At 43.5% G+C, this 19,174-nt stretch overlaps 1 protein-coding gene across 1 annotated transcript in view; it reads right to left on the reverse strand.

Moving 5' to 3' along the window:
* The window catches only part of tbc1d16 (TBC1 domain family, member 16), a 110,049-nt gene extending 91,223 nt beyond the window's left edge, over positions 1–18,826 (reverse strand). Inside the window, exon 1 of the mRNA XM_079520939.1 lies at positions 18,359–18,826. The gene's annotated coding sequence lies outside the window, so the exon portion shown is untranslated. The remainder of the gene's footprint in view (positions 1–18,358) is intronic.
* Positions 18,827–19,174: the final 348 nt, after the last annotated feature.

Consider the following 19,174-nt stretch of genomic DNA (forward strand, 5'->3'; position numbering starts at 1 on the left):
CAATATACCGATGTCCTTGATACCACGATGACCATCAACTACACTTCATCAGATGGTCCGCCGTCTGTGCAACACTGACACCAGATGCATGTCCTTCTGTTACTGTACTTGTGCTGTTCTTTTCCATGTCTCATATCCTCTGCTTACGTCACTGCATGTGTATACTGCAGAGCCATCTTATAGAATAGTTACGACATTGAGGGGGGCAGAAACCGAGCGCTTGAGCGCTGTTCATGCAGCCCTGAACTGAGCCAAAATCCGACCGAGTCACTCAGACCAAAAAAAAATAATATATATATATATATATATATATATATATATATATATATATATATATATATATATAACGTAGCCTACACCTGCCCAAAGCCAAGCCAAGTTTTTCAAGTTGTTTAACGACGTACTTTAGGCTACTACGAGAGAGAAAAGTCGGCTTCTCCGTCCCGGAGAGCACGACGGGTGGATTGACGTTACTGTGTACTGGTTTGTCTTGCGCTGATTAGAATGAAAACACCGGCGTGCAATTATACTTTATATACGGATCCCGACAGTGTTGACCTCAACGAGGTGAAAGCAAACAAGCAATGCTCAAATCAAATTAATATAAGGAGGTTTAAAGCAACCATGACAACTCTTCTGTGTATCCCATTCCCCACACGTGGATAAAGAAGAGGGCAAAGTAGGAGCTGTTTATAAGCACTTGCATTGAGTTGCCTTAACCCTTGAACTCCCCTTGACGGGATTGACGGAATTAATCAATAAATCCAAACCTTCCGTTGACGGAATTGACGGGCTGTCAATCGGGAGCCTAATCGGGACCTTAATGTAGCAAAATTTAGCATTTTTTGGCTAATTTGGCTAACGGCCGATGTAATGTTCCTAAAACCGGCCGAAATCCGCGCGTGCATGGTCGATCACGCACGCGCATGATCGCGCATGCATCGCTGCGTAAAATGCGATGTTTTGGGCTTGATTAGAGCTTAATTTGACTTAGTTATGAAAAATACGATGATAGCTTAGCATTCCGGACATCTGATGGTGTTGCACAGTAGCAAAGATACTACCGGATATTTTGATCCAAACCGGAAGTCGTCATCGCTCACTCGCTCTATTTGGTCAGAATCGGCATAATGGTGACGTTACCGCCACCATCAGGACTGATTGTCCCAATACTATGGTCTTGCCCCGTCAAAATGAGATATAGTGTGTATACCGCGGATTTTTCTTTTGGAATTAAAATGAATTAAAAATATGAATATATGTCACAAAAGGGCTGTTATTGGGGGTGGCACCCCAAGGGTTTTAATATTCCATTCAGCCAAGACCGGTATCTGCCTCTGCTAAAACTGTTAAGAGACGAGACTTTTTTTTTTTCTCTCACCCTCTACTGCAGCACGCAGCCTGTAGAGAACCTCTCTCTCCGTCTGTCTGTCCACATGTACAGTATGTCTGCCTGGCTGGGTCGATCGGGTCTCTCGGAACGTCACAGATTTATTTTGGATTTCGGAACCATTTTTTTGGACCCGTGAAGAACTCTACTGTGTAGTGTGTGTGAGCTAGCTAGCTAATGTTAGCTATGTTTTTTGTCTTTTAACCTGTAGCACTAGCTAGCTATACTTATAGAAATATAAGTATTAAGTAAGAAATATTGAAGTTATTAAGAAGCCAAACTTCCCGCGAAAAAATAAAAATAATAAAATAAATTCCCTACCGACTCAAAAATGACAGCCAACCGGAGACCAATCTATTATTTTGCTTGGCCTAACAACTAAAGTCTCTTTAATGTTTATGTTGTACTATTACTAGAAAACAATTTAAAATAAAAGGGATTTAAGATCATTAAAGCTGGGCTGTTGCCTGAGTCCAATGCATTTCTGCCTACTTCCGGTCCAGGACTTGGCCCAGTTGGTTGTCCCCATGCTCAATAGAAGTCTATGTAGGAGAGCCGCCATTGGACTGGCCCTATGAAGTGAACGCAGTTTGCGTAACTCGGTCTACATCTAAGGCTCTGGTATACTGTATCTAATGTGTGTAATAACTATCAGAACTTGTGTGTAACTAATACACTGTCTCGGTGTAGCTTGTTCTCCGAACTCGTCTACTCAACTGAACACCCTTAGTTTGAGGGAGACAATCTCAGGACCACATGGGTCAGCTAAATGAGCAATAGGACCAGCAAGATAAACGTCCTAATGTGCAATTTCTCACACACACACACACACACACACACACACACACACACACACACACACACACACACACACACACACACACACACACACACACACACACACACACACACACACACACACACACACACACACACACACACACACACACACACACACACACACACACACACACACACACACACACACACACACACACTTTTGTATGAAATACCCAAGACTATTACAAATTCATGGATGATGCTTCGCTACTTTGACAACTTCAAATGCTCTTAATCTTCAATCGGCCATCTTTGCTGCGCAACATGCTTCCATAGAAGACATGCATGCTGCTGGCTTCTATATGGAGTCCAACTGACTGAAATCAGTCGTGGCGACTGAGAACTTTGGCGCGATTCATACTCCTATTTTAGAGCCGAATAAAAGTCGGTTCGGCTCTGTAGAGCCTACAATGTGACGCTATTTGAGGTTCGGGGGGGGCGGGTACCGTCCTAAAGTCGGCTCTTCGGTGCTACTGAAAATTTCTGACGAGCCGAAATCATTTCGGCACTACAGCGCCGAAACAGCGGTAAAATAGGAGTATGAATCGGCCCTTTGCCCCTGTGAACTTTCTGCCCTCAAGCGACCTCATCCTCTGTGCTGTAGCAGAGCAGTGTATGTCATCACCAGCCGTCCAGCCATCTGTGCAGTGGCGGAAAAAAGTACTCCATTGTTTTACTTAAGTAAAAGTACCAATACTGCAATTTAGAACTACTTCGTTACAAGTAAAAGTACGGAATTGAAAATGTAATTGAGTAAAAGTAAAAGTAAAAGTACGGAATTGAAAATGTACTTGAGTAAAAGTACAAAAGTATCGGCATCAAAATGTACTTAAAGTACTCGTATTGCAGAAAGTCCCATTTCACAAGTTCAAAATGTGTACAAAATCTATTGAAAATAGCAGATCTACAAGCTCACAATGCGTCGCGTTGCGACGCATTGTGAGCTTGTAGATCGGCTATTTTCAAATGGCCGAAATGTATAGTGTTGAAGTGGTTAATGTATGTTTTATAATCAAAATCGCCAAAGTAACTAGTAACTAAAGTTTTCAAATAATTGTAGTGTAGTAAAAGTACAAATTTTGGCTCTGAGATGTAGTGGAATAGAAGTAAAAGTACTGGAAATTGGAAATACTCATGTAATGTACGTCTATGTCTTGAACGGTTACGTCTTGGACGCAAAACAAATTTCAGTGCAAGCTGACAATAAAGTTGTATCGTATCGTAAGTACAGTACTTAAGTAAAAGTACTTAGTTACTTTACACCACTGCGTGTGTGGAACGCTCCCTCCTTCTTCCTCTTCCCTCAGAAGACCTGTTTACCTACCGTCCGCCTGATTAAACCAGAGCTCCACTTCCTGAATGCCAGGCCCCAGACAGGAAGTCTAACTACGGAGGAATCTAGGCATGAACAGCAGCCGGGGACACTTAAAAAAGGTGCAGTGAAACGGAAATGGTGCGCATTTTATTTTGAAGTTTCAGCTCGTCTATGCCAGAGCCTTAGAAAAAACAGAGTTCTGCAAACTCCGTTGACTTCATGGGGCCGGCGTAATGGCGGCATGTAGCGCTACTGGGGACGCCGATTAGGGACAGTTTGTGCGCCGGATGTTGACAGACTGCATGGCTCCGTCTTTTTGGCAAATCTAGAACTTCCTGTTTGAGAGCTAGCAAATTTAACAACTTTTTTACGTTATTTAATTACTTATTTTTACACAGAAACATAATGTGTGTCTTCACCATAACTGTAATGTAATAATAATACTAATAATGTAATGTAATAATTATTTAATTTACGACGCTTTATTCTGAAAGCAACCGGATGTCTTAAATTTGCTAGCTCTCAAACAGGAAGTTCTAGATTTGCCAAAAAGACGGAGCCATGCAGTCTGTCAACATCCGGCGCACAAACTGTCCCTAATCAGGCTCTCCATGAGAGCGCAGCTGTGCGCCCGAGCGCTTCCGGGATCACGTGAGCGGGCTGTTCCGTGCCCCCTCAATAACGCAACTCTTCTATTATATGGCTCTGGTCTATGCTGGAAACGCTGGATCTGAGGTTTCTGAAACAATCAGAGCGTTGCATCCCTCCAGGCAATGGGTCCAATACGTCCGTCTCATGCACAGTGGTTTGTTTACAAAGTGACAGAGAGACGGCAGAAAAGCCAGGGGATGTTTTTTCTAACCTGTACACAATCTATATACATATTTTAGCGTGATGATTCGGTTGAAAACGAGTAACACACTGACTGGATGTCATCTTCATTTGGATTAAAAACAGAGGATTTCTGTAATCAGTAGCACCTGTGTTTTTTTTTTTAATGTTTTTTTTGTGGCTTTCGCCTTTATTTTATATTTTGTATGGAGTATATACACTATCTGTCCCTATACTGAGAGGGACAGACAGTAGGCCGACAGGAAATGGGGAGAGAGATGGGGGGATGACATGCAGTAAAGGCCATCGGGATCGGGAGTCGAACCCGCGGCACACTGCCAGACTGGATTGCCAGCCAAGGTCCCTGGACCGCTGAGCCACGGCCCAGGCCAGTAGCACTTGTGTTCTGACGGACACGCAGATTTCATTTTTATTGGCTTTTATTGATGTGGGCCTCGACACGTCATCACGCAGCACGTTTACAGGAAGTAATTAAAAAAAGTTTTTTATGGACTTTCGATATAAAAACACACAAAAATGAGAATTTGCCCATTTTTTTGGCATCCATTGTTAGGTATGCCCATATGATGACCACGGATATGGTCTAAAAGTGTGAAAAACTTATTTTTCATTTCACTACAACTTTAAGACACCATCATCATCAGTGATGTAATGCAGTGGTTCTCAACCAGTGGTCAGGGGACCACCAGTGAGTGTCCTTGAAGGGAGTCCAGGTGGTCCCCCAGCTGAATGATGGAGAGTTGGTAACCAAATGGACCCTTACACACCACACTACACCCATTGACACCTTTAAATTAAGTGTGAATCGTGGTACCACCAAAGGGGGTGTGGCACCACAGAGGCACCACGGAGGCACTCAAGTGGCTCACTGCCAGTCTGCCAGTCTGCTCACCACTGTAGCTATCTCAAGAGTAACATTATTGTTAAACAATCTGCATTACTTAATTTACGAGAAGTCTACACAATTAGAGAATGTAGAATAATTGTTATTTTGATTTGATACATTTGCCTGTATGGTAACACATAAATACGGGGGGGTCCCCAGATGACAGTGAGTGAAGTGACAATTAAAATGAGTTTTAAGACATTTTTAATACCCAAAAGGAAAATTAATCAACAAACTATGCTATAAAAACTGGTCAGAAACTGGCCAAATTGTCAAGGCAGACATTTAGAAAATAGCCGATCTACAAGCTCACAACGGCTCGCAATGCAAAGTGTAGTGATCTTGTAGATCTGCTATTTTCACACTATTTTTGTGTGGAACCAAGTCAAACAAAATGTAATGGGGGGGGGATGCCCAGCTCAAATATGAATATTGATGGGGGGATCCCCAGCTCAAATATGAATATTGATGGGGTGGGATCGACAGCTCAAATATGAATATTGATGGGGACAGGCAGGGCCTGAAAAGGTTGAGAATCAATTATTTGAATTACATCATACATGCATGCAGTATAATTAAAAGGGGGGAGGGGGGGTGCTTTTATGAAAGGTAATGTATCTCCTCCAAAAGCAGGCCAACGTAGCCTACTACTGAAGATAAGACTGCAGAGAATAGGACTGAGAAATGCATCGTAAAGCAATAGGCCTATCTCACAGCCCGCTTTCCACGCCCACGTCCGGTAGATAGTGGTGTCATTTAACATTAGGCATTTACACTTTTTTTCTCTGGATAATCTAAGTACATTTCCTAATGTTAAAATGTCAAAGACCGATAATAATATGAAGAAAACACAATGGTATAACAACTCAAATAAGTAGAATAAACCTTACCTTTACAAAACGGTAGTTTGTGGCTTGTGAAAATACCTCTTTTAACATGGAAGCCTATGGACCGAAAAAAAAAATAACACCACTAGCTCTAAAAGGGACGCCCCCTTTTAGAGCTAGTGGTGTTATTTTTTAAAGGGGGCGGGGAAATGCTGTGAGATAGGCATATTACAATGTCAATCACATTGCGAAAGGGGAGCCCAGAGGGGACTTCTAAACTAAAATATTTTGGTCTATGAATCCAATGCAGTACAATAATAACAACTTCACTCTAAATGGTCTTCTTTTCCTGTCGGCTGAATAATCTGCCCCCCATCTCCCCTAGCTGTCCTCTGCCTCCTCTTCTCTCACACCAACTGTACTATAATAAACAAGACCAATGTATTTTCCATGTTTAGCTCACATTACTTTCATTAAATTGTGCATTTCTATAGCACTTTCATCCAAAGCGCTTTACAGTACATATTCACACACACACACACACACACACACACACACACACACACACACACACACACACACACACACACACACACACACACACACACACACACACACACACACACACACACACACACACACACACACACACACACACACACACACACACACACACACCAATGGTGGATGCAAAGCACCAACCTACACATTGGGAGCAATTAGGGGTTCAGTAGGACACTAACTCTGGGGGAGCCCGGGATCTAATTGGGAACGTTGCGGTTCCCATAAGGCCGCTCTACCCCTGAGCCACTGCCGCCCCATTATACTCACTGCTGACAAATTCCAGTTGTCTTGACATTCCAACGAAGCATTTGGTTACTTTAGTTTGCACTACTGATACTTTTTACTAAAGAATGCGCCTACTTAAGTGTTTACACCACTGCCTGTGTGTCATGTGATGTCAGGCCTTATGTGTACGACAGCTCACTGCAATAACAACTAGAACTGCACTCTGTCGAGCGAGCAAGTACTGTCGACCGCTACGAACTTTCAAATCTCAGCCTCTCTGTAAAACATTGAAATTAAATACTAAAGTCGGGTTATAACTGGCTGTCAATGGTAATTACGATGTTTCAATATGGGTTGGGTAGCAGGTAACGTATACGTATGTATGCAACCAGTGCTGTCCAGGTAAACAAAATTATGTTTTTAAAGTGGCAGTATACATATTAACCAGTTAACAGTTTCTTCAATATTATTTTCCAAAAGTGAAAAGGTAATTTCCAAAAGTGAAAAGGTCAATTGCCTTCTTAGTTAGGTAAAGTTAGCTTAAGTTGTGGCAAATCTGCAAAAAAAATGCTTACCACTAGCTTTCTTCACAGATGTGTTCATAAAGGTGTCTACTATCACAGAAAAATGTGTTCCAACCCAACTCCCTTGGGAAACGTTGTGACAGCTGCTGAAAGTTGGGGTACCATTATCAACCAATATATAAGAATGCCCATAGCCGTCATCACATTTGGGCAAGTAGCTATGGCCGAATTTAGCCCAAGGAGTATTTTCGTGCAAAACTCATGCTTGGAATGAATTCAGCATCATGAAAACCCCCTAGTTTGACACGTCACATGCTACTTAAAGTATAATGAAATTTGGAATTTGTTGCCTTATATTGGTTGATAATGGTACCCCAACTTTCAGCAGCTGTCAAAGTTTCCCAAGGGAGTTGGGTTGGAACATTTTTTTCTGTGATAGTAGACACCTTTATCAACACATCTGTGAAGAAAGCTAGTGGTAAGCATTTATTTTGCAGATTTGCCACAAACTTAAGCTAACTTTACCTAACTATCTGTCGGTTAGAAAAGTACTGTTTTTGAAGGCCATAGTAAAATATACTTGTTCTGTTCAGAAGTTGTCGTCTCCCGTCATTCCACAAAATAATAGAAAATGCTCGATAGTGGGCTCGATAAGAACCCGGCTCGATAAGTCTAATCGATAACGTGCTCGTTATCAATAAAATCACACCCGTGTGAACTGAGTGGTGTAATACAGCCTGTCTGACGTAATGAAATCATGTCTGACGTAATGAAATCACACCCGGGTGAACAGGGTGAACATAGCAACCATGCTCATTTTTTCTGCACAGACTAACAAAGCCAGTTGTAGGAGTGGTTTACAATACTCAAAAATCATGTCTGACGTAATGAAATCACACCCGGGTGAACAGGGTGAACATAGCAACCATGCTCATTTTTTCTGCACAGACTAACAAAGCCAGTTGTAGGAGTGGTTTACACCACTCAAAAATCATGTCTGACGTAATGAAATCACACCCGGGTGAACAGGGTGAACATAGCAACCATGCTCATTTTTTCTGCACAGACTAACAAAGCCAGTTGTAGGAGTGGTTTACACCACTCAAAAATCATGTCTGACGTAATGAAATCACACCCGGGTGAACAGGGTGAACATAGCAACCATGCTCATTTTTTCTGCACTAACAAAGCCAGTTGTAGGAGTGGTTTACACCACTCAAAAAATGAACAAGCTCCATCCCTACTTTGCACCGACAACGCCATGCAGATATCACATGGTCGGAAGGAAGACAAACGGAACTATGTGCACCTGTGCACAAGATGTACCAATGACGTCCCTTGAGCCTTTGACTTAGCAGACTAGACCCCGACTGTCACCGAACGATATTGAATAGATCAGTGGTTTCCAAACTTTTTAGCTCGAGACCTGTGACTTTTTAACACAATCAGTGCCGGAAGTTCTTCAAAATAGGAGCTCTGGGGTGCCGGAACAACATGGCCGCTTTTACTCGGAAAGCCATGACCCGGAAACAATCCACTAAAAATAGCTACTTTACATAGCTAGCTTACATTGCGATCGTTTTAGTTTATACGATATTTGATCCAAAAAGCGTTCATATTTTGCGGGAGAGACGGATGAGGAGCAGAAATTAAGCGCCAGTATATCGATCCGTTCAACACCACGGAAAGTGCCCTGGATTAGGAGAGACGAGTCATTATTTCCGCCACGCTAACGGCTAACTCAATGATAAGCTAACATGGGGACAGAGCGGAGCATACGGTAGCCGAAAGGCAAACTGAAAAATAAAAAAGGGAAAAATTCAGAATATTCTTATCTCGCCCCGTATCATTGAGGATGCGCTAGGACGTCCTCACACGTCTTTAGGACGCGTCAATTGGGACCCCTAGGACGTGCTGACACGTCGGATGGACGGAAACGGTTAAGGGGCGCTAGCCCCTCCTATGGCTATGTACAGCTTTTGTCCCCACACGTCTCATATTTGCCATCGGCAATGAAAGGAGAAATTAGGCCTCAATTATGGCGTAAGTTTGTGGCAACACAAACATTAAATGCCATTGACAATGAAGGGATAATTTAGACGAGCAAATCGGCTAACCAATCACATAAATTCAGTTGTTCATGAGATGATGTTGTATAATGTTAAGAGCGCCCCTCACTTCACACGGGTGTGATTGTTTTTGTTTTTTTTAGGGGCGCTAGCCCCTCCTACGTATGCCCAGCTTTGTGTATTTGCGTGAACACAAACATTGGCTGATGATTGGCTGATCACCCCATAGCAATGATTTGATTGGCTGAGCAAAGTCCATATTGAGGATAAAAGTGAGGGCAGAAAAGTGAAGACGCCAAAATAGTCATTGGCTCGGAATGACATTTGTGACGATTTGATTTTGATGGCTGAGCAGGGAATGTGATGCATGATGATAAGAGCTCCCCTCACTTCACACAAGTGTTATTTAAAAAAATAAATAACACAAAGTAAGGGATACATTTCTTTACTTTTGACCCATAAAAATGAATATGCGACCCGCACATGAGTCCCAACCCTACTATCCCACTGGGAAACAATGGAATAGATAGTGTTCTGCAGTCTTTGTGTGTCCTACATACAGTCTGGCAAATAATAAAGCATTTATCAGGTAGTTCTGCCAACTGTGCATACACAGTTGGGTGCCACCGATATTGTCCCTCATCATTTGACCCATTTAGGCCTGACCTCAAAATTTTAAAAAAATCCTTCTAAATCCTCCAGTTTTCTGAAATAAATATTTTCACGATTTTTCAAAAATAGCAGACCTACAAGCTCGTAGCACGCCACTCGGTGGCGCGCTATGAGCTTGTAGATCTGCTATTTTTCAATAGCTAAATTATAACATAATGTTTAAAACACCAAAAGGGGTTCCCGCCCAAAATGGGTTAACTGTCCTTTTGCGCAGATCACGCAAACCTCAGCAAAAAGAAAAGGACAATATCGATGGCCTCCAACTGTAGCAGTCGGACCGTGCTGGACTCTCCTTCAGACACAGGTGCCAAGAGTCACTCGTCATCATCAGCACTTTAAAAAAAAAAAAAAAACACACAGACACAGAAAGAAACCGGCCACCTGGCCGTACGTTTCATCTTTCTCGTAATGATAAAAAAGGTTGGTTTCTTTCTAAACAGGGCTTTACAACAACAGCTGGTTCAGCAGTGTGATAACGGCAACAATAATGTTGTTCACTGCAATGTTCTTTCGCTGTTTAGCCCGGTGGTTATTTTGGTCTGCAGACTCACTGCATGTGATTACAGGGCCATGCGGGTCACTGTGATGATGGCACGCTCTGCATTCAGGCTGCTACTAAAGGCTCCTCTAGTCTCCACTGCTGCCATGTCTGCTTATTATAAGCGACTGTGGGCTTTGTTTAGACCTGAGCTCGATTCTACAAATGTCTCCTAAATCCTGACAGTTTTCTGAAAAAAACCTATGTTTCCATGTCAGTGGTTCTCAAAACTATTTCATGTCAAGGACCCCTAGAATTGTATGTATTTGCCCCCCCCCCCCCATCTGGAAAATATGTAGTTCCAGGGACCCTCCAGACACAAAGATTTGAGTTAAAAACGAATATTCAAATGTTCACGATTTTACAAAGATAGCAGACCTACAAGTTCATAGCGTGGCACTCGGTGCCGCGCTATGAACTTGCCTAAATGCCTAAATGGGCTAAAACAAACTGGTCAAATACTGGACAAATTGTCAAATAGTATAAATAGTATAAGAAAGAGGCAAAAAAATAAAAATAGGCAATCTACAAGTTACTATACTGTAGAAATACTAGTCTGCCACAAGTAAAAATCAGATAATCAAAACATGAGTGTAAAAAGTACTCATTGCAATCGTTTACAATCTTTTGAAAATAGCCATTTGAAAACAAGCTCACAACGTGTCACTTTGCAATGTGTTGTGAGCTTGTAGATCTGTTATTTTCACATTTCTAATTATTTTCAAATAGCCAACGTATGCGTTTGCCCTGAGCCAAAACAAAGTTTGAGAACTACTGCTCGTCTTGGCCTCCTCGTCCCTCTTGCTATGTTATATCAACGAATACGAGACATCTCACCCCGGTGAGTTGTCTTCACTTTTTGACATGTCGGGGTGAGTTGTCCGGACAGCTCACCCCGGACAGCTCACCCCGGAAAGTGAAGACAGCTCACCCCGGAAAGTGAAGACATCTCACCCCGGTGAGATGTCTTTACTTTCCGGGGTGAGCTGTCTTCACTTTCTGACATTGCGGGGTGAGTTGTCTGTACTTTCCGTGGCACCCATTACAGTAGGCATAATTCAATTTCGGATCTAACTATCGGTTCCTACAGACGTGCGCAGTCACGGCTAATTATTTATTTATTTAACAGTAAAATCCGGTGAAAGCGAACTTTCGGACAATGATCTTGCTACTGCTAGTTACATTAGCATGTGAGAAAAGTGACAGCCATCTGGAGTAACCAAATTGAGAGGGGTTCAGTTCACATTTCTTCAGAAGTTTGCACACACACACACACACACACACACACACACACACACACACACACACACACACACACACACACACACACACACACACACACACACACACACACACACACACACACACACACACACACACACACACACACACACACACACACACACACACACACACACACACACACACACACACACACACACACACACACACACACACACCTTGAATTCATGGTGATCTTTTGTTTAAAGACATTTTCAACAATTTAAGATCTCCATTTTGGCAGGAATATGCTTGGAAGATGGAAACAATGTTGCACATTCATCTAATCATATGGGTAGGCTACTGGGTAGCCTACATACAAACAATAATGTTTGTATTTGTAAGGTTTATTATGCATTTGACCTTGACATACTTAAAGGCGAATTCGACATTTTACTGTGTCATAAATATATTTACATCTGTAGCCGTCAGCTGCGTATGGTGTCAGAGAACAAGCTACGCCGCTACCAGCGAAAGCAGACCAAGGCTACACAGGGCAATCTGGCCCAGTTGTGGAAGGACTTGGAAAGGAACGATCTGACCATCATGGACATGCTAACTCTCGCTTCTGAAGTGAATGCCCCAGTGTGGAGATGAGCACACTGCACTGCACAACTTTTGACCAAAATGGGACAGCACACTGCACACTGCACTGCACACAGCACAACTTTTTTCTTTCTTTTTGTAGATATGACAACTTTTTAGTGTTTTTGTAGCAAACTGATGTTTTTTTTTTTTTTTATGACAACTTTTTACTATATTTTTTAGTTTACATTTTTTCTATACTTAACTTTTTTCTATATTTTTTTGTACAAACTGATGTTTTTCTAAACTTTTGATGTTTACCTTTTTTTTATATTTTTTGTACAAACTGCTGTTTGAACTTTGTTTACAATGTTTCTATATTTAAATAAACTACATTACATTTGACCGTACATTTGACTCTTGTGTTATATTCTTGTGAAATATTCAGTAAAGTATAGCTCAAAGGCTACATATTCAGTCAGACTTTTGGTGAGTTGTCCTGACAACTCACCCCTAAACGTGAAGACATCTCACCCCGAAAGTGGCCAAAAGTGAAGACATCTCACCCCGGAAAGTGAAGACATCTCACCCCTAAAAAAGCAGGGGTGAGATGTCTTCACGTTTAGGGGTGAGTTGTCTGGACAACTCACCAAAAGTGGCTTTAGGGGTGAGTTGTCTTGTTACCATATCAACACCTTGGTGTGTGTGTGTGTGTGCGCGCGTGCGTGTGTGTGCAGCCATGCAGCGTTCTTCGCACTCCATGACCCCGGCAGCGCTGTGTGTGTGTGTGTGTGTGTGTGTGTGTCTGTCTGTGTTGTATAGTATAGTTTCAGTAGATGACTCGGTCGTGGCACAGTGAGACACACACAGACACACAAGCACAGTCCCACGGTGGCTGATCAGTTACTTCACACATCAGGGCTTTTATCCTCTGAATAGACGGGACTGTAATGAACTGCCCTGGTGTTATCCGGGCGGACCGACCACGCTACACTGGCCGGAGGGGAGGCAGCCTGAGAAGGAGTCGATAGAAAAAAGCTGGAGAAAAAAAAAGAAACGAGCCTGTTGTGCAGTGTTTTTGGCAGCAAATTTTGATTTTAGTTTTAGTCATAGTCTCAATAGTTTATTTAGTTTCAGTCAGTTTCAGGCATATGTTAGTCACCTGGAATGTTTTAGTGTTAGTCTAGTTTTGGTCGACTAAATATCATAAGATTTTAGTCGACTAAAATGTATTTTGGCCACCCTTGATGCCGTCGTAATGGCTGATTTTGCACTTGCTGAAAAATAGCCGATCTACAAGCTCACAATCCGCCGCAGTGCGACGCGTTGTGAGCTTGTAGATCGGCTATTTTCAGCATTGATTGATTGAAACAGTTTGCAGAATTACAGTACATTTCAAGCACAACTCAATACAAAGACTGTTAACTGTGAGTGGACGACCCAATAAAGCATTACACTTGTTTACATGCAACCAAGTGTAAAATGACTTATACTGGATCTCTTGTCCACTAGTCCCTTCCTAACATTTTAGTCTAGTATTTATTTGTTGACGTAATTGTCAGTATATTTAGTCTTAGTTTTAGTTATCACTGTTTCGTTTATTTAGTTTCCATTTATTTTTCGTCGGTGAAAAAAGGTAGTCGACGAACATTTTTCGTCTTAGTTTTAGTCGACGAAATTAATTAATTTCGAACTTGCAGATCTGCTGCTTTTGATGATTTTGTTTGACACTGCTGTATGATCAAACTATAGGGCGGCCGTTAATTCACAGGAGAAAAACAAAACAGAAACAGTTAGAATATGGAGATAAGAGCATTCTGCCTCCCGACAGCAACAAAAGAAAGTTATGAGGAAACGACTACACATAAATAACTCAGTGCAGGGCTTCAGTCCCGGCCTCCTACGAGGACATACGCAAATGTTTGTAACAGTCAGAGCTGCTGGTCCTCACAGCCACGTGACAGACACACATTTAATCACATTTTGTTGGTTTTTCATCCATTGATTGAATACTTTAAATTGCAGATAATATAGTTATACGATAATGCTAAAAGGATAACACGGAATACAACTCCCTGGGGGCTTGTTTCCTTTATGGTCCCATCTATAAATGCACAATGTCTCTGTCTGTCTATAGTCAGAGGCGTCTGGGAGAAATGCGAGGCCCTGTGCGATATTTCGGGGGGGAACAATGTGCGCGCGCGTCAGCGCGCGCGCAGATTTTTTGAATTAATTAATTAATTAATTAATACTTACTTTTGCGTGAGAGAGAGAGAGAGAGAGAGGACGACCTCTCTCTCTCTCTCTCTCTCTCTCACGCATAGTCATGTGTGACTAATTATTTGAAATAAAACCTTTTTTGTCCACACACAGTCCTACATGACATGATGGCATACCTTTTCACTTCACTCGAGTGCCGACTGCCGAGTCGTTTTGTTTGTGACCGGGAGCGGTTGTGCACTCAACTAGCCTACATGTGTTCAACTTGTTTTTGTTTCGTTTCCAGTGTGTGTATAATTCGACTGCGTTGCGCGGTGGCGCGGCCGATCTCCAAGCTCACAACGCGTCGCGCCGCAACGCATTGTGAGCTTGTAGATCTGCTCTAATTCTGCAGCGCAAGCTAGCACAGCACTGCGCAGCGCAAAGGGGGACAACAGGGGGCCCCACGACCGGACGGCCGGGCGTTGCTTAACGGGAGGCTGAATAAGTGACGCCGGTTGGGAGGAGGAGGCGACGCGCGGCCGTCGGAGGCCCCCCTGGGGGGCGGCTCCAAGCCGACCGCAGCTTAAATAGGTGAAAAATCAACTGCGACGGAACGGGCTGCGATGCGATTATTGTTTCTTAAAAAAAAACACTGCCTAGCGCGAGGCCTCGCATGCGCGAGGCCCTGTGCGGCCGCACCATTCGCACTACCCTTAAAGCGGCCCTGTCTATAGTATAGACGTATAGACTCTATACGTACGTATGTACGGCTGTAATGCACGTAACTCAAGAACCGTTGGCCCCACGGACTTCAAATTTGACACACGCCTTGTCCAGAACCGGGCTCTGGACAGGGCCCCTGACCATGCTCCATAGATGGAGCTGCATGGCCTATTTGGGCATGCCTGACACAGAACTCCATATATAGTAATAAAGGGACACAGAGAGACATACAGAAATCTCCATATATGGGCATAAAAGGGACACAGACAGATGGGTGGAACGGGTACAACGGGTATTGCATAGCCGGGTGGGGCACGGATCTCCAACTTCCATCGTTACTGACTCGGTGCTCTATACAGCCGGGCACCAATCTAGTGTATTCGATTCATAAAGACGTACAATTATATACAAGAAATTGTCAGTACTAGGAGCAGTAAACAGTATAGTTACAGTCAAAACAGTGAGGGGTAATTTATGTTGGCAAAGCTAGAAGACTTGTCTAGGACAGGTGCTCTTATATGAAAACGTAAGACTTAATATGAACAGGAAGGATTGTAATGTCAGTTGTTTTCTATTTATTTTGTTAAATGTGTCATATAATCCCAAGTGGGATGGGCCAAAGTGGCATGACACGAAAAGAAAATGTCCATTCATTCATGGCTGTTTTGAAGCAGGGTAGGGGGGTTACACTTATCAGCGGAGCTCTCTCTGGTGTGGTGACCGTGGGTGTTTCTCACTCCTTTGAAGTATTTTGACAGGTACATGGACACTGGTCCATTGAGTCATCTTGAAATGACTTACCAGGCCCTTTGCAAGTTGTCTCTATAGTCTAGCCTGAGCCATCAGCGAACCTTTGTGCTGCATAGAAATGACACTAACAATCCATTCAGCTGTATTGAATTGAAGCAACCCGTGACTCACTCCAATGAGCTGTGCAAGAAAGGCTGCTAGCTCAGTGGTCACACATCCGGGATGCCCCCTCACTCCCCACCTTCAAAACCGCACTGAAAACCCACCTGTTCAGAATAGCATTCCCGAGCTAATGTGTTTTTAACCTGTTACATGTTTTTACTCTTAGTTTTACTTGTTTTTCTAATAAAGTTGTCATTTTCTCATGTTTCCCCCCCGGCCCCCACACATGTAAAGCGTCTTTGGGTATTAGAAAAGCGCTATATAAGTCCCAGATATTATTATTATTAGTGGTTCTCAAAGTGGGGCCCGGGGGACCCCCAGGGGGCCTGCATCCTTAGACTCCCTAAATTGAGAGAGGACGGGTCACGGTGGCACAGTCGCTAGTGCTGTCGCCTCACAGCTAGAAGGTCCTGGGTTTGATTCCTGCTGGGGACGCTGTGGGGGCTGGGGGCGTGTTCCCTCCTCCGCGTCATCAGTGCCCATACCCGAGGCGGGGTTGGCGAAAGGGCCTTTTCTGTGTGGAGTTTGCATGTTCTCCCCGTGTCCCCTATAGGGTAGGTACCCTCACAAAAACATGCCGTAATCCTGGTCTCTAAAACTACCTCCCCCTGGCCAGCCGGGGCACCTGATGGAGGGGAAAGGCGCTACGTCCGGCCGGGGAAACTCTCCCCTGTCAGGTGAAAAGAAGCAGCTTGGACTCCTCATGCTTAGAAGGGAGCATGAGGTTAATCCGCTCCCCCCCAGGTTGGCAGAGGAAGTGTAGCGCCAAGGATTACATTAGATAATTGACACTGGGTGAAAATTGTGGGATAAAAACATTAAAAAAAACAATTGAGAGGACGCAATCATGTCACCCTCCGGGAGTCATGGGATGCAATACTGTACTCAGTAATGTACTCCAACACCGTTGAAGACCACCCCCGGGTCCCATTACATTGAAAACCTATTTACATCACTGCGTGAGGGGGGGGGGGGGGGGGGGGGGGGGGCTGGGTCCAGGGGGTCACCGGCAACACGAAGAACAGTTTTAACCACTTAAAAGTCTTGTGAAACATTTTTGAATAATTTCCAAACTGCGCGCGCACACGCACACACACACAGTCTGTCTTTTAAAGTGTTTCAACTGGCCAGTCAAATGGTACTATCATATAAAACACATATTGCTCTAAACTGTAGGCCTACGTATATAAAATCCTGATCAAGGCTGATTTGACCTTTGAGACAAATACAAAAGTCAATGCCTCCAAAGATGTAGCCTATACCGTCTGCTGCACGTTGGCTAGTTTGCATGGAAGGACACAGACTGTACCATATCTTATCATGAAGAGGCTTAGCCAAGATGACACGGCTTGTATCATCAGGAGAGGAGAGGGAACTTGTCTTGCCACCAAACAGCCCTATTTACACACAGGCATTCAGGGAAGTCTACCTGGCTGCTATTTATACCGACAGGGGTTTCATTACAACAGTATAGCCTCTACTAGTAGGCTTCCTATCTCCCATCTTTGAAAATGATAAATATTTAAAAACTAGCTGGCCTGGGGCTGCATTTAGCCCCAACCTTACCTTACCCTCCTATTACCCGTAGCCTACAGTGTTCACATGTCACATCCCTCCCAAGGAAGGGGAGGAGAAGGAACTTGTAAAGTTTGTTTGTAAATGCCTGCATAGCATAGAAAAACACAAACTCGCATATCCAAAGAAGAATAGTGTATCATAACCGCAAAGGCACCGTTGAGTTTGTGTGCGGCGAACATGGTTAAGGAATGAATGAATGACTGCAGCTACATAGTAGCCAGTGTGTGTGTGTGTGTGTGTGTGTCAGCTGCAAACAAGCAAACGTCTTTCTTTGCAGAGAAAGCTGTCGCTTCCCGACCAAAAACAACAACGCGTTTAGCGAGCTTATAAAGGACGACCTGGTTCTTTGGTCGTGGAAGCGACGCCGTCTTTGTCTTTGAGTAGTAGACGTATAAATAAATTACGCATGGTGGTGTGTTCTTCATTTTATCTCACCTTCAGTCCCGTCGGAGGAGGAGGAGAGGTCTAGTAGTGGAGCCCATCCCGCTTACAGCAGTCCATAATTCTGTTCCGAAGAGAAGAGAGCCCCCCCACTCCAGCTGTCAGCGTGGTGGAACAAACTAGGCTGCTTTATTGTGTATTCGTGGATATGTTTCGGGTCTACTAGCCCCGTAATGTAGCCCTGCTGCTGCTGCTGCTAGTCCCGACAGTGTGTGTGTGTGTGTGTGTGTGTGTGAGACACCTCAGCCTCACGTTCTGTGCTGGAGAGCCAACCCACTATCACAATGATATCTATACCCCCTGTTCCCTTCCGGGGAAAGAAACAGGCAAGCAACACAAATATGAAGACAAGATTAAACCTCTATGCATTTAAGAACATTCAACGTTGTCCTCCAAAAGACATATGTAAGAAATAAATAGCACTTTTAGCGAACAGTCAGCAGCATTATCGGATCAGACTCAGACATACCCCATATGAAAACAGGGAGGTAAGAAAGTTGACCTTTTTCCATCGACGGCGTGACGTTTTAGAGGTTACTGTGGGGAAAGCTCGCACGCTGTTGGCTCGTGCCTCTGCGTGGGAGGCGCATCATCATCATTATCATCATCATCATCGTCGTCGGCGTCGTCATCATCATCATGATCATCATCATCATCAGGACCAGTGAATGATGAGGGAGTAAATGTTAACTGTAAACAGCATTAGTACCATATGGTGGTGGTAATATTGATTTCATATTTAGTAGGCCTAATGATTTAGGAAGCATCACAGGTAGATGATGATCAGCCTATTAATACACTATATGTAAT

This window comes from Electrona antarctica, assembly GCF_951216825.1.
Source record: "Electrona antarctica genome assembly, chromosome: 14".
Classification (NCBI taxonomy): domain Eukaryota; kingdom Metazoa; phylum Chordata; class Actinopteri; order Myctophiformes; family Myctophidae; genus Electrona; species Electrona antarctica.